Below are 12933 nucleotides of genomic sequence, written 5' to 3' on the forward strand. Positions count from 1 at the left end.
GCATTTTCTTTATCGTGATTATTTATTCCACCAATCATATACATTATTATTATTTATCACTGATAACTTATAAGAGCAAATCATTTGTTGGCCATTCATAAAGAAGTGTCTGTTGATTCGGAAAAAGTTCTTGACATTTTGGCTCAAAAAACGAGAAAAATCGATAAATTAATTTGAATTTTTACATGAAATGAATTATTAAAATAATTGTTAAAAAATTAAAACACACTGTTTTATAGTTTAAATAAAAAGTACAATAAAAATGATTTGAATTAATTATTTGTTATTATCAATTATCATTATTTTAATATTCATTATTATTAATGTGGGAGTTGCGAGGCAAAACCCTTACCTAACTTAACCTAACCTTTAACCTTACAGCTTATTATGTAACTATATTTTCATCTCCCTCCATTGAAATATCCCGAGAACGCCTCTGTTTTTTAGCATTAGATAATTCAAATTTGGTCTTTTAAATTTATGTGTATATTTGTATTAATGTACAATTTTCATGAATTTTTTTTTAGGAAAAGTAAGTATTTCAAGAAATATTCAAAAACAACTTCCTAAAATTACAAGCTGTATTTTTACTTGTAATTTGCATATTAATAAGGCTTAGCTATGTTAACAATTTCGAGCAAATTATTTTTTAACTTTATGATAAGATTTGTACCTATACGTGAAAAAAGCGTAGGTATAAGGAAAAGTATTTATTATATTAGTATATTTTGTACCGTGCCGTTATAGATAGTAGGTACCTACAATGTAAACCTACACATTAATTCCTATTTCGGTAGGTAATAGTGTAATACCATTGAGTATATATAATATATACTTATAGTTTATATTATAATATATACTCAATGGTAATACTTTCAATGAACAATTAAATAAATGCATTTTTTATGTAACCCGTCTAATAAAATTATTGACTATTTAGTAGATATTAAAAATAAACAACATATTATGCAGTACCTGAAGTCCTAATTTGGCCTATCTTTTTTATTTTTCTCGCGGTGTAGCTGATTAATTAATAATCCATTATCGTATAATTATTATCTAATTATTGTTTTAGCATCTGTAAAACTATATTTTCGCAAATGAAACGATATTGTAGTTGAAAACAAAATTTTTATGAAATACTCGTATTTAGTCGTTTAGTCATTTTTTAAAGTAAAATTTTTAGTAAGTTACTCGTATAAAACAAATTTTGTCAATTAGTTGGAAAATATGAATTTAAATTGCAATTATTACTAACAATTAATTTAAAAATTAATTGGGTGTTTAACGTTTTTGGCCAGTTCCCATATGAATGAAAACCTGTTTATTATATGTACACTGTTTAAATGTGTTACTATAGGTACCTATTTGATTCAATTACACGAGTAATACGTGTCATGTTACAAATATTAAGTAGGTATTATTTCATATTTATGATCTGTCACACAAGGTACAAGACCTAAATCAAATTGAAAGTGTCATCACTGTGTGACTTCTTTTCTCAATTTAAATAACTCATATTATTTTATTTTTTTAACCCACATTTACTTATTATATGTCTAGCGTATAGATTGTACCTATATTTTTTCTTAAAAATTAAAAAAAAAAAGGATTTGTTCATTTTTGTATTTAGTCAATACAATATTTTAGTTTTTATACCTAAAATAAAATAAGTGCGATTATATGTATAGCCGTATAGGCTAAATATGAAGAAAAATCTGTTAAAAACTGAATTAATTTCATGATTTCCATGCAGCACCGAATAATGGTATACCGGTATACCTATATATTATACGATAAATTTAACTCGTATTATTATGTTTTTCTTCATTATCCCCCCAAAAACGTTATTATTTATTATTATTATTACAATGTATTGGATCGTACTTTGTGAAATTTTTTTCATGTAATTTTATAAATAAAAATTAATAAACGAAATGTTGTTATCAAATACATGCAGATTTGATTGTAGTTGGTTTGGCCGGTTATACATATTTTTGGTAAATATTATACGGACTCCAATGATCAACATCACTTACATCACTTACAATCTCAACCCTTCCGGTTATTTTGTAAATACTACTGTGTACAGTGTTCTGTGTACATATGATATACCAGGTTTTCAATAAGTTTGGAAAATTTTAATTACTGTATACATATTTTAATATCTACATGAAGCAATTACAGATAATACTGCTGTATATATTTGAAGTGTAAAATATTCAATAACCTCATCAATTATATAATATTATTGTTTATCAGTCCCAATTAGTCGAATGGCCGATTCTAAAGTTATTGAACACTCTCTATATATACTCACCAAATATTTACATCGTTTAGATATCACTGTTATCTTATTGACTCAGTGATTCACCAAGAGCCTATTCAGTCCTGCTTTTTCTTTTTAAAATAGTTAAAAACATTAGTTAATTCAAATGCTGATTTTTTTGTTATTTTTTTTTAGTGTATAGGTTTATATTTATCTCTCATTCAACGTTGATACCATTTCGTTTAAATCGACACATAATTTGGGGCTCAAATTCACGAGTCTAAGATAAAAAGTCTCGTATTTTGTCGACTAACTAGACGGACCTACTGTCGTCTGTTCGGATTTTATATACCACTGATGGTAGGTAATACCGGACTTTTGCTGTCGTCACTCGACGAAGGTTCGTCATGCTGATTCGTTCCTCTAACTTGGATTTTCGATTTATTTCTGCAGGGATGGATGTTGAAGACTGATATTATAGTCGAAATGCATATATATATATATATATATACCCGGTTGGTGATAAATCTTGAGTATCGATTGGTTAATATTTTTGGTATAACCGAGGAATTATCGCATCATCGCCATATTATGAGTAATTCTCTCCATATTATGCTTTTCCCTCATCATATTTCTAAAATTATATTGCGTATATAGAATAGCATGTTGTTGAGGTTCGTTTTTCTGCCGTACGTTCGTGATAATATTATCATGTCGCTTTCCTATGTCTAATGACATTTTGTGGTCTTGAAAAACATTACGTATGTGACGTGTGTGTGTGGCTATGTGTTCCGTAAAGATACGGTTTCTCTGCAGCGTTCTGTAGACGCGACGAAACGCAGTTTACTCTATTTTCTCTATATAGTGTCAGATGCAGTACATTTTATTATTTTATCCCACTCTTTTAGTTTAATTTAACAAAATAATTAAATCATAACCAGTATAACAGTTGTTTTTTTTGCTCTATTTTCTACCTATAGTTTTTAATATGAATAAAAATTTAATTTTGAACATTATTGTTAATAATAATAATAATAATAATATTATTTGTAAATTGTTACTTCGTAATGAAGAAATTGAAAATGAACTACCAATGAACTTAGTTCCAAAAAAAAACGATTATTTTTCATGAGTGAAATCAAAGCCTCGTCCTCTGTTGAGGAAAATGAAAATTTGGTATTTAAGGTGTTGACACTAGGCGTTTGAATGCAACACTGATCCGGACCGGTGCTGAACGCGAGTAGGGAAACCAATCTTACACAAAATACATATAATCTAGAATCTCAGCGTCCGTACGCTGCAGGGAAATCGTACTTTAATAACATTATACATTAATAGTAACCAAATAATTACCTGAGTATATTAAATAATGAATAGTAAGATAGTTTCGCTGCAACACTATTGCGCTCCAATGTATAAATGTGTCCCTATTAATTTATTAATTTTTAGTGCATATTTTTGTTATTAATTTATATTTCAACGCATTCTTATTTAAATAATAAATTGTTAAATACTGTCAAAATAAAAATAGGCGTCAAAACTTTCCATTGTAGACTAAAAAAATTGTAAATTTATAAATAATTGTGTGTAGCAATACATTAAAATACTATAAAAATTTAATAAAAAAAAAACTAATAAATAAACAAATGATTAATATACGAGTATATATTATAATACTATAAAAAGTTATGCAAGTTAATAATAAATTGGCAATAAAATATTAGGTATTTATATTACTCAAGTGCACGTACAAAAATAACTGGTTATACATATTGGGAAACCAAGTCTAAGGAAAACCAAATCTGATTTTTAAATAGTGTATTAAAAATTGTTAAATATATAAATATGTTATATATATATATTGGAGCACAATCGTGTTGCGTTTTGTGCAGGTAAAAATATAAAAAGGGTTTGATCGTACTAATTGATTGGGCACAATTGTGTTGTGTTTTTTGAATGGAAAAAAGTAAGCCGAGAGCAATCGTATTACAGCCAATAATTTAGTATATTATATAATTTAAAATGAATAAAAAAAGCTGAAAAATGTAAAAGTACAGAGTTTAGTCGGTCACTTGTTCAAATCAACTTTATCGTTTTTACCAAATCAAAATCGTTTTATACATACAATGTAAACATTAATATTCATAATTAATTGAATGTTTTGTATTTTCAAAATGACAAAATGTGATAAAGTACTATTTTAAAAAATATTTAATTTTACTTTTTACTGGGAGTCTGGAGAAAATTAAGTATCTAATAAGTAATAAGTAATTTAAAATTATATAATTGTGTTAAACATTATTTTAAATAGACTTTTTACACTTATAATAAGTGTAAAAATTACAAATTACAATAATTGTAAAATTTAAAAATAAAGAATATACAGTTAATATTTTATATATATATATATATATTATATTCGTTAACGGAATATCATTTTTTACAATACTAAAATGATTGATTTTAGTGTTTAATATACGGATCCATGATCGTAGCGAGGGTGGTGCAGGGGGAATAGGTTTGCCCTCCTGCGCTTTAAATTAAATTATATTTCTTATATACCAAATGTATAAATTTTATTATAAAATTATAAAAGCGAAAAAGTAAAAAAAAGTTATCAACTGCCCCTCCCCCTAATTAAAATCCTAGCTACGTCCATGTATGGACTGATCAATTTCAATATAATATTATAACACTATAGTATAGTGCCCGCGATATATTATATATTATAATTTATATTACAGTATAGCTACTAACCAATATATTATAAATTATAATATACAACGTTTAGTATCTATTTCCGCTGATTCATTAATAGACTTTAAACTTAAAGTATCATTAGCTATTAAAATGCAGCCTCTGAGGTAAATAGCGATTTGTATTAGGTACGTATATTTATTATCAAAAATAATGAATTCATTTTATGTGATTGACTTTTATGAATTTATTATGTACCATATATGTGTATATTACATTCCATAGTTGAATTTATGAATATTTTTCAATATTTATACATACAAATTGAATTAACGTTATTTAACGTTTCAGCACTTTTCAATCAAGTATTTTTAACAGACTGTTAGTACCTAACCTAGGTATTATATTGTAATATATTATCTATATAATTTATAGCTATTGTATAATTTTTATAACCATAACTCATAATACTTGAAACAGTTAAAAAAAAAATAAAATAATTATGGAGATTTGAAATTTCCATAAAAAATTAGCATATTATTAACAATTTTTGGACATAAACTTATTTTAAAATATTTTCGCTTTTAAGTTTTGTATTTTTTTTAGTTTTTTTCTAGACATACTGGGAAACTAATACATCTTGGGAAATGTAATATGTACAAGATATCATAAGGTATAATAAGCTGTTATTATGGCAGAAATCAACTTATAAAATATCGAAAGTATACAATCAACATTTTAATTGATTTTTTTTTTATTTTGAAAAAGCCGTGATATTTGTTGTGTAACCATGAATCATTGTAAATTTGTACACTGATAAAATATTGATTTTTATCAGGTATTTAAGCTGCATAAAATATTTTTGCACTGTGAATTCTATCCTAACAAATAAATCTTTTAGTTTTTCAATGTGTAACTTTCATTAAAAGGCATTTATCTGTAAATCTTCATAATATTCTACAAAGTTTTTAAATTTCTTACTGAAGGTCAAGTCCCATTCTATTTATATCACTCAAAGTAAAATAAACTCTACAGAATAGTCATCAAGACTCTGCATCCTATAACTGAATTATCTTTAAGATTGACGAATTGTATTAGCGGTTTCAAATTAGGAACATAATGGGTAAAACTCATAGGCTAACTAGTAAATAAGTTACTTCTACTAATGGTTTTATTGATTAGAATTTATAGAAATCAACTCAAACATTTTTATTTTAAGTAACTTTATTGAACTATTTTAAAATTATAATTGAAGCTCCAAAAGTCAGAAAAATACTACTTCTTAATGTCTACCTTTATAATTGTACCCGTTCTTATTGTAAGTTGTACTTGTATTTTGTAATCACTATCTTATGTTAATTTGTTGTGGTGAATCATGACTCAACACAGTGAAAAAAATCATCGAATTGAACCAGTCAAATGTGCTTTATACAACAAACTATTATAATTTATAAAGATTGAACAGTTCAAAAAGACCTAAATAATTAATCATTGATATAAAAATAAATTAGCCACGTGGTATTTCATGGCTATGAGAAAAATTTCAGATCACTGTTTAAAAATTAAACAAAATATTGGAGTAAACAAAAAATAATTTAAAGAATGTTTAATAAATATATGTAATATAAAACACAGACATTTTAAAAGTTTAGTCTTAAGATTTATTAAAAATTATATTTTTATAATTAATAATGAATTATAAATATATAGTTTTTAGTTGCCTATATTATTACTATAACGACTAAAATTGTAGAAAGTTCAATAAATGTTCGGTTTTGGTATGCAAAGTTATTAATTATTATATTCTAAAATAAATATAAATAATATAATAACCAGAATGGAGTTGGAAGTCGGAAATGGAAAATATTTTAAATAAATGAGAGTTGAACTATATTATATACATATACCTAGATTCTAATTTCTAATGCACATCATATTACGAATACTGAATATTGTGTTTGTATATTAATATTTAATGTAGTATAATTATTATTGAACATATTTTGCACTAACGCAATATGTTTATTAACTTATACGGATGTAGCCGTCAATAGTCTCATATTTTCTAGGAATTAATATATAAACGTGGTACCATTGTGAACGTAGTAAACGTTTTAAAAATAGTCAATGAAAATAATTTATTATTGTCGGTACTCACTACTCAGTAAATTCGTCATGAAATCAATAAATATTTAAAAACTTTTTGAAGAAATAAAAGGGTTCCTGTAATTATACTTCGTGGGGTATAGTTTAATAGTTGGTATAATTTTAGATTCTGAGCAAAGCAATAGTAATGTATTGATTCTATTATGCTTTTCTGAGTAAACGATAAATTGTTAATACACCTATATATTTATAATTTAATTATTTCAAAACCTAATTATAGACATGAAAATTTTTAAATTTATTTTTTATTTTTTTATAAATGCTCAATAAAAATTAGTTATTGGGTAGAAATGTTTGAACCCACAAAAGATATTTTTATATCTGTATAAAAATAATGAAAATACATAGGCATACATTTATTTATAAACACGTAAAGTTAGAATATTGGCAAAATCGTAAAATATTATTACCTCTTTTTGTTGTTAAAGAATTATAAAAAAATTTATTTTTTGTATCTAATTTTTGAAAATTAATTCAAGATTCCTTATAAGTAGTTCATTTAGGAACTATTAAATCTTTTTATTATTTTTATTAAGATATACACAATTTGTACTATTTAGTACATTATTGTGATGATAGAATAATAAAAAAAAAAAATATTGAATATTTGGAATAAGAAGCCACCCATTATTAACACTTGTCTGGGAGTTGTATGATTATTTATTTATATTCATATTATACAATATATAGAATTTATTTATTTATTATTATTTTATTAGTTAGTTTCTTAGTAAATCATGGCACCAGTTCCTTTTAAGACGACGCCTAAAATTGCCAAGTAATGTAAGGGTCGACAGGTTTTTTATAAGTGGATTTTGGTATGTAACCATAAAATCTAAAAAATGTATAAGTTAATTATTTTGTCATAATTTAAAAATATTATTTGGGGAAACTTAAATTTTAATGAATTTTGTATTATTATAAACTTTACTATACACAATTACATTTTTGATTTATTTTAAAATATTATATACGAATTTATAGATACCTACTATCATTGATTATAGAATAGACCATTGCCTATATCTAACTATTCTATAACCGATGTTATCAATGCGGCTACATTAAATAAAAATTATCACTTAGTAATTTAGGCTGATAGACCATTTACGCTCAGAAATTAAGAATTGTTTTTCGTATACAATGACATTTCATTAAAATTAAAATTTACCAAACCTATATAGTATATTCTATACAATGACTGACTCAACACATAATATATAGCAGATCAGTACTCATTTAGTCACTTTCAATCATAATCATTTTGCAATTTTATTTAATTGTAACATACATTTGTTAGTTGTTACTATTTTGTAGTGGGTACCTACTAGCTTCTTACCTAACTATAATACAAAAAATAGTATATTTTTACTTGAATGTTATGTATATTAACATTAATTATCTATCATTTAATGTGAATTGTGAATTGTGATCAAGTGAGGTAGTACGCCTCAAGTGTTACCATAATATCGAGTTTTTAATTACATACTTTGTTTAGCGGTTCCTAAATATTTTTTCGTTCACGTATCCTTAAAAAATACAATGGCTTCTCCCTAGAATAAATGAAACAAAAATTTTTATTAGTGTATTAATAGACAATAAATTATTCTACATTATATAGTAGTATTTACTATTTATATAGTGTATATATACAATATAAATATTTATGTTACGCCTCTCAAGGGAGCGAGCCGCGCCTCAGTTTGAAAACCACTGCTATTGCTATACGTAATAATTTATTCAAGTTAAAACTTTAAAAGTATGTGATATTAAATAGTACACACAAATACAAATCTATAATTCAATTGTCAATAACTATGGTATTACGGTATACAATGTAATACGTGTATAAATAATTATTAATTAAGTAGGTACCTAGGTAAAGTTGTACAGTATTTTATCCACTTAGGTAAAACTAATAAAGACAATTTGAATTTTTAAATCTTTGTATAGTTTTATGAACGAATACAATTTTTACGTATTTGAATTTTATTTAAGTTTTTAAAAAATTAACTATGATGGATTTTAAAATATAATTATAGATAGTAATATAAATGTAGAATTAACTTAAAATAATAAAAATGTATGACAAGGTGTATACCTACACTTAACAAAAAAGATATATATATATAAAATAATTTCTTCTCATAATCGACTTAAACTTAAATTTGTCTGTACTTTAAACTGTTCAAATTAATTTAAATTCGATGAGGTTGACGCTCCCGTATGTGTTGTCTCCGTACATACAACATGGCAAATTTTTATTCAGCAACATCCATTTTATGTTGTTAGCTTTAATATTAGAGTAAATATACCTATTATCAAACATAAAGGTAAGAATTTTATCTAGGCTATCACATAGGCTTTTATTAATATTATAATTTTAAAGTGAGTTATGAGCATTTTAAAGTGTTAATATTTTGTATAGCTATAAGTACTATAACTTAGTTTAAAATTAAAATATCAATAAAAGCCTTTGTGATGGCTTAGATAAAATTCTTACCTTTATGTTTGAAAATAGGTAAATTTATTCTAATATTAATGCTAACAATATAAAATGGATTTTTTTAAACGAAAACTTGTTATTTTGTATGTATGTAAAACGGAGATAACACATGTGGGTGCGGCGTCTTTTAAGGGTTCATAGTGTTTAAAAACATACCCCTATAAATAACTATTATATCTGTTGAATCATTAAAGTAAATTGTTAACGAGCGAATTGTTTTATGAAAATCATGTACAATTAATGCAATAATGTATATTACTGTCTTAATTAAGAACAATATTGATTAAATTAAATTAAAAACGGCATAAAATAATATTATCAATGTATTATCATAAGATAATTTCAAAATTGATAAAAATATGATTTGGCAAATAAATATGCAATTACATTATAAATTTATCATTTCTAATATCCCTATCGTGCCATTTTCAAAAAAGCGATTCAGTCACGAAATGATGCCTTTGCTTAATAGTGCGTGAATATACGGACATACGAAATACCGTTTATAGTGAAATATTTGTGATGTAATTAAAATCCAATGGCATATCTTTAGAGCGAAAAAAATACTTCGAATAATGTTCTATATAGGCTTATTGCAAAGTGAATACTCCGGATTAAAGAGTACCTATGTTGGTATGTGTAATACGAAGGACATCAAAAGGGCAAAGACAAAAACCAAAAAGACATTTTCAATTCTATGATTTGGAAATGTACATTTATTATAGTCCGTAGTTAAATCAAATAGCCCTAAGATATTCAATAATAATGTAATTTAAATAATTTAATGTAAAATAGTTTTTTAGTTTACAGTATAATGACCATATTATTTATCATAGAAATAACAATTAAATACCTATCTAGTTTATAATAATATTAGAAGTTAATCTCGGTCGATAAATATTAAATTTACAATAGATTCCTTCATCAATACGTCGAATTAGTTATAAGTGATTACTGATTATATATGTGGTTAACGCGTGATAATAATGTGAATTATGATCTGGTAATAATTTGGTGACAAGTCAACAAATTATTATTTATTAATAGCAAAGTCGCCAATATGAATGTCATTTAACAATGAACATTGAACATTTAAACACTATTATTAATTAAATATTTAAATATGAATTATTTTACTTTTTCTGATAACAGTAATATAATCATTGACAGTTAAATGAGGAACAATTTTTTTTCGGCGTTCCTGACCACAGCGTTTAAATTATAGTTCAAATTATATAATTAAAATTTGTAACAACATTTGCATATAGAATGAATCATTTGAAACACACTATAATAATATTTATTGTCGTCATAATAATATAATATTAGGATTATGGTATCATAAATCGGAATATTAATTAAAAATAAATGATCCACTTTTATTGACGCTTTATTAGTACGTTAAACTATTATTCGCAATAATAATAATTAAAAAAAAAAAATAACAGTGAATGGCAAGTCATACAGTAAAATACAGTTTTAGATCTTCGAATAAATCATGATTTTGTCGATCTCGCCGTATTAGGTGCTGCAAGGCGCAAATATTATATAATATAATATTTTAAATTTTGTATTTAATTTAATGCGCACTGATACAGGCGACGAACATGGCTTAGGCGAGTATCCCCAGTACAATTATTTCCTGTGGACGACCGAAAGCGAACGTGCGTTGTTCCCTACAACATACACAACACGATGAATGATAATAATATAATAAAAGGGTCCCCCTCGATCGTCGCTACGTCTCGAAACACGACAATACCACATACTACCTATAATAATAATAATAATAATAATAATAATAATTATTATTATACATTATATTTTGTACGCGCGCGGGACGGCGCACGATGCCACGATGTGACTCTCGAACCGGGAAAACGGATAAAACATATTATTATTATTTATTATAAAATGTCCACGGCAAACCGGTCGTCACTCGTCAGGAAGTTTTGCAATGTGCAATGCGGACAATAGCGCAAGACGTAATAATAATAATAATAATAATATTATAATATTAAAACCTATAATAACGACAATATTATAGTAAAAATCACGTACAGGAAACGCGTCTTTGGCGACCCGCCGCGCGACCACTGCCGAGTACACCGAGTACTGGGGTAGTGGCTGCCAAGTCTCGCGGAGAAAATCGTGAGAGTGGAGTAAAAAAAATAGGTACGTATTTCGAAATCCAAGGGGTTCGATGACGGCCGAGGGCGGGGGTGGTGGTCGGGAATGCGTGCGCGGCACCGACCGTCGTCGGCGGCGCGTTAGGGCGTAGACCCTGCCAAATGACTACCGAACGCGCCGGATCGGGACAGGCGGCAGCACCGTTGCGCGACACGCGAACGGGACCCGGCGAGCACCGGGGGCGGCGGCCGGCGAGAGCAGCGCCTCCGAGCACCGGGACCGCGGCGACGGCAGTCAGGCAGTCAGCACCACAGCAGCAGCGGCGCAGCGCCCCCGACTCCCGAGCCCGTCGTAATGATTTTCTAAAATGGCGTCACGCACACCGACGTCCGACACCGCCGCTTACGCGACAATTGACATTTCCGGCAACGTCCGCTCGTAGCGCGTTGCACAACACGTACCGCCGCCGCCGACGGATCGTCGTCTCCGCTGCCGCCGACCGGTTACTGGTTAGATTAACGCACAGGCTCCGTTCGTCTCCGCAGCCGCCGCATATATTAAAAATTTACAAAGATGATTTTGTTAATATAAATAAAAATGAAGTAGACAGTCTGAGATATTAAGAAAACGGGCAAATTTGGTAATATTGGATAACAGAGTGTGATGTTTTACAAAACGACACGGTAGTCTCGTGTAACAAGAAAGTACCGGAAAAGTGACAGGAATGCCGGAGGAACGAGAGACGAATCAACTCACCCATATCTCGTGTTGGACAACAGCGAAGGGACTTGAGCTGCAGATCAGGAAGCAGAGTGACGGGTTGTTGTCTACAGAGACGACGACCGCGATGACAACGGCGTGGATAACGCGGTCATCGGAAAAACGATACGGCGCGGAAGACTCGGACGAACGCACATAGGCGGCGATGACACACGCGCGAGACTGGTTTATCGATCGAGCACAGGCGCGCGTAAACGTCGTCGTCCGACTGCGGAAATTGCGAGTACGAGATAAAACGCGATCGTCGGTATCGTCGTCGTCGTCGTCGTTCGTGCTAGTGGTAGGGAAACGAACGGGACGACAACCGACGAAATTGTCGTCGGTGAAAATTCGGAGGGTAAACGAGACGACGCAAATAATAAATTTTAAAGATTAAAATTTAAAA

Source organism: Melanaphis sacchari, unplaced genomic scaffold (genome assembly GCF_002803265.2).
Source record: "Melanaphis sacchari strain LSU unplaced genomic scaffold, SCAv2.0 Contig33_pilon_pilon, whole genome shotgun sequence".
Taxonomy (NCBI): domain Eukaryota; kingdom Metazoa; phylum Arthropoda; class Insecta; order Hemiptera; family Aphididae; genus Melanaphis; species Melanaphis sacchari.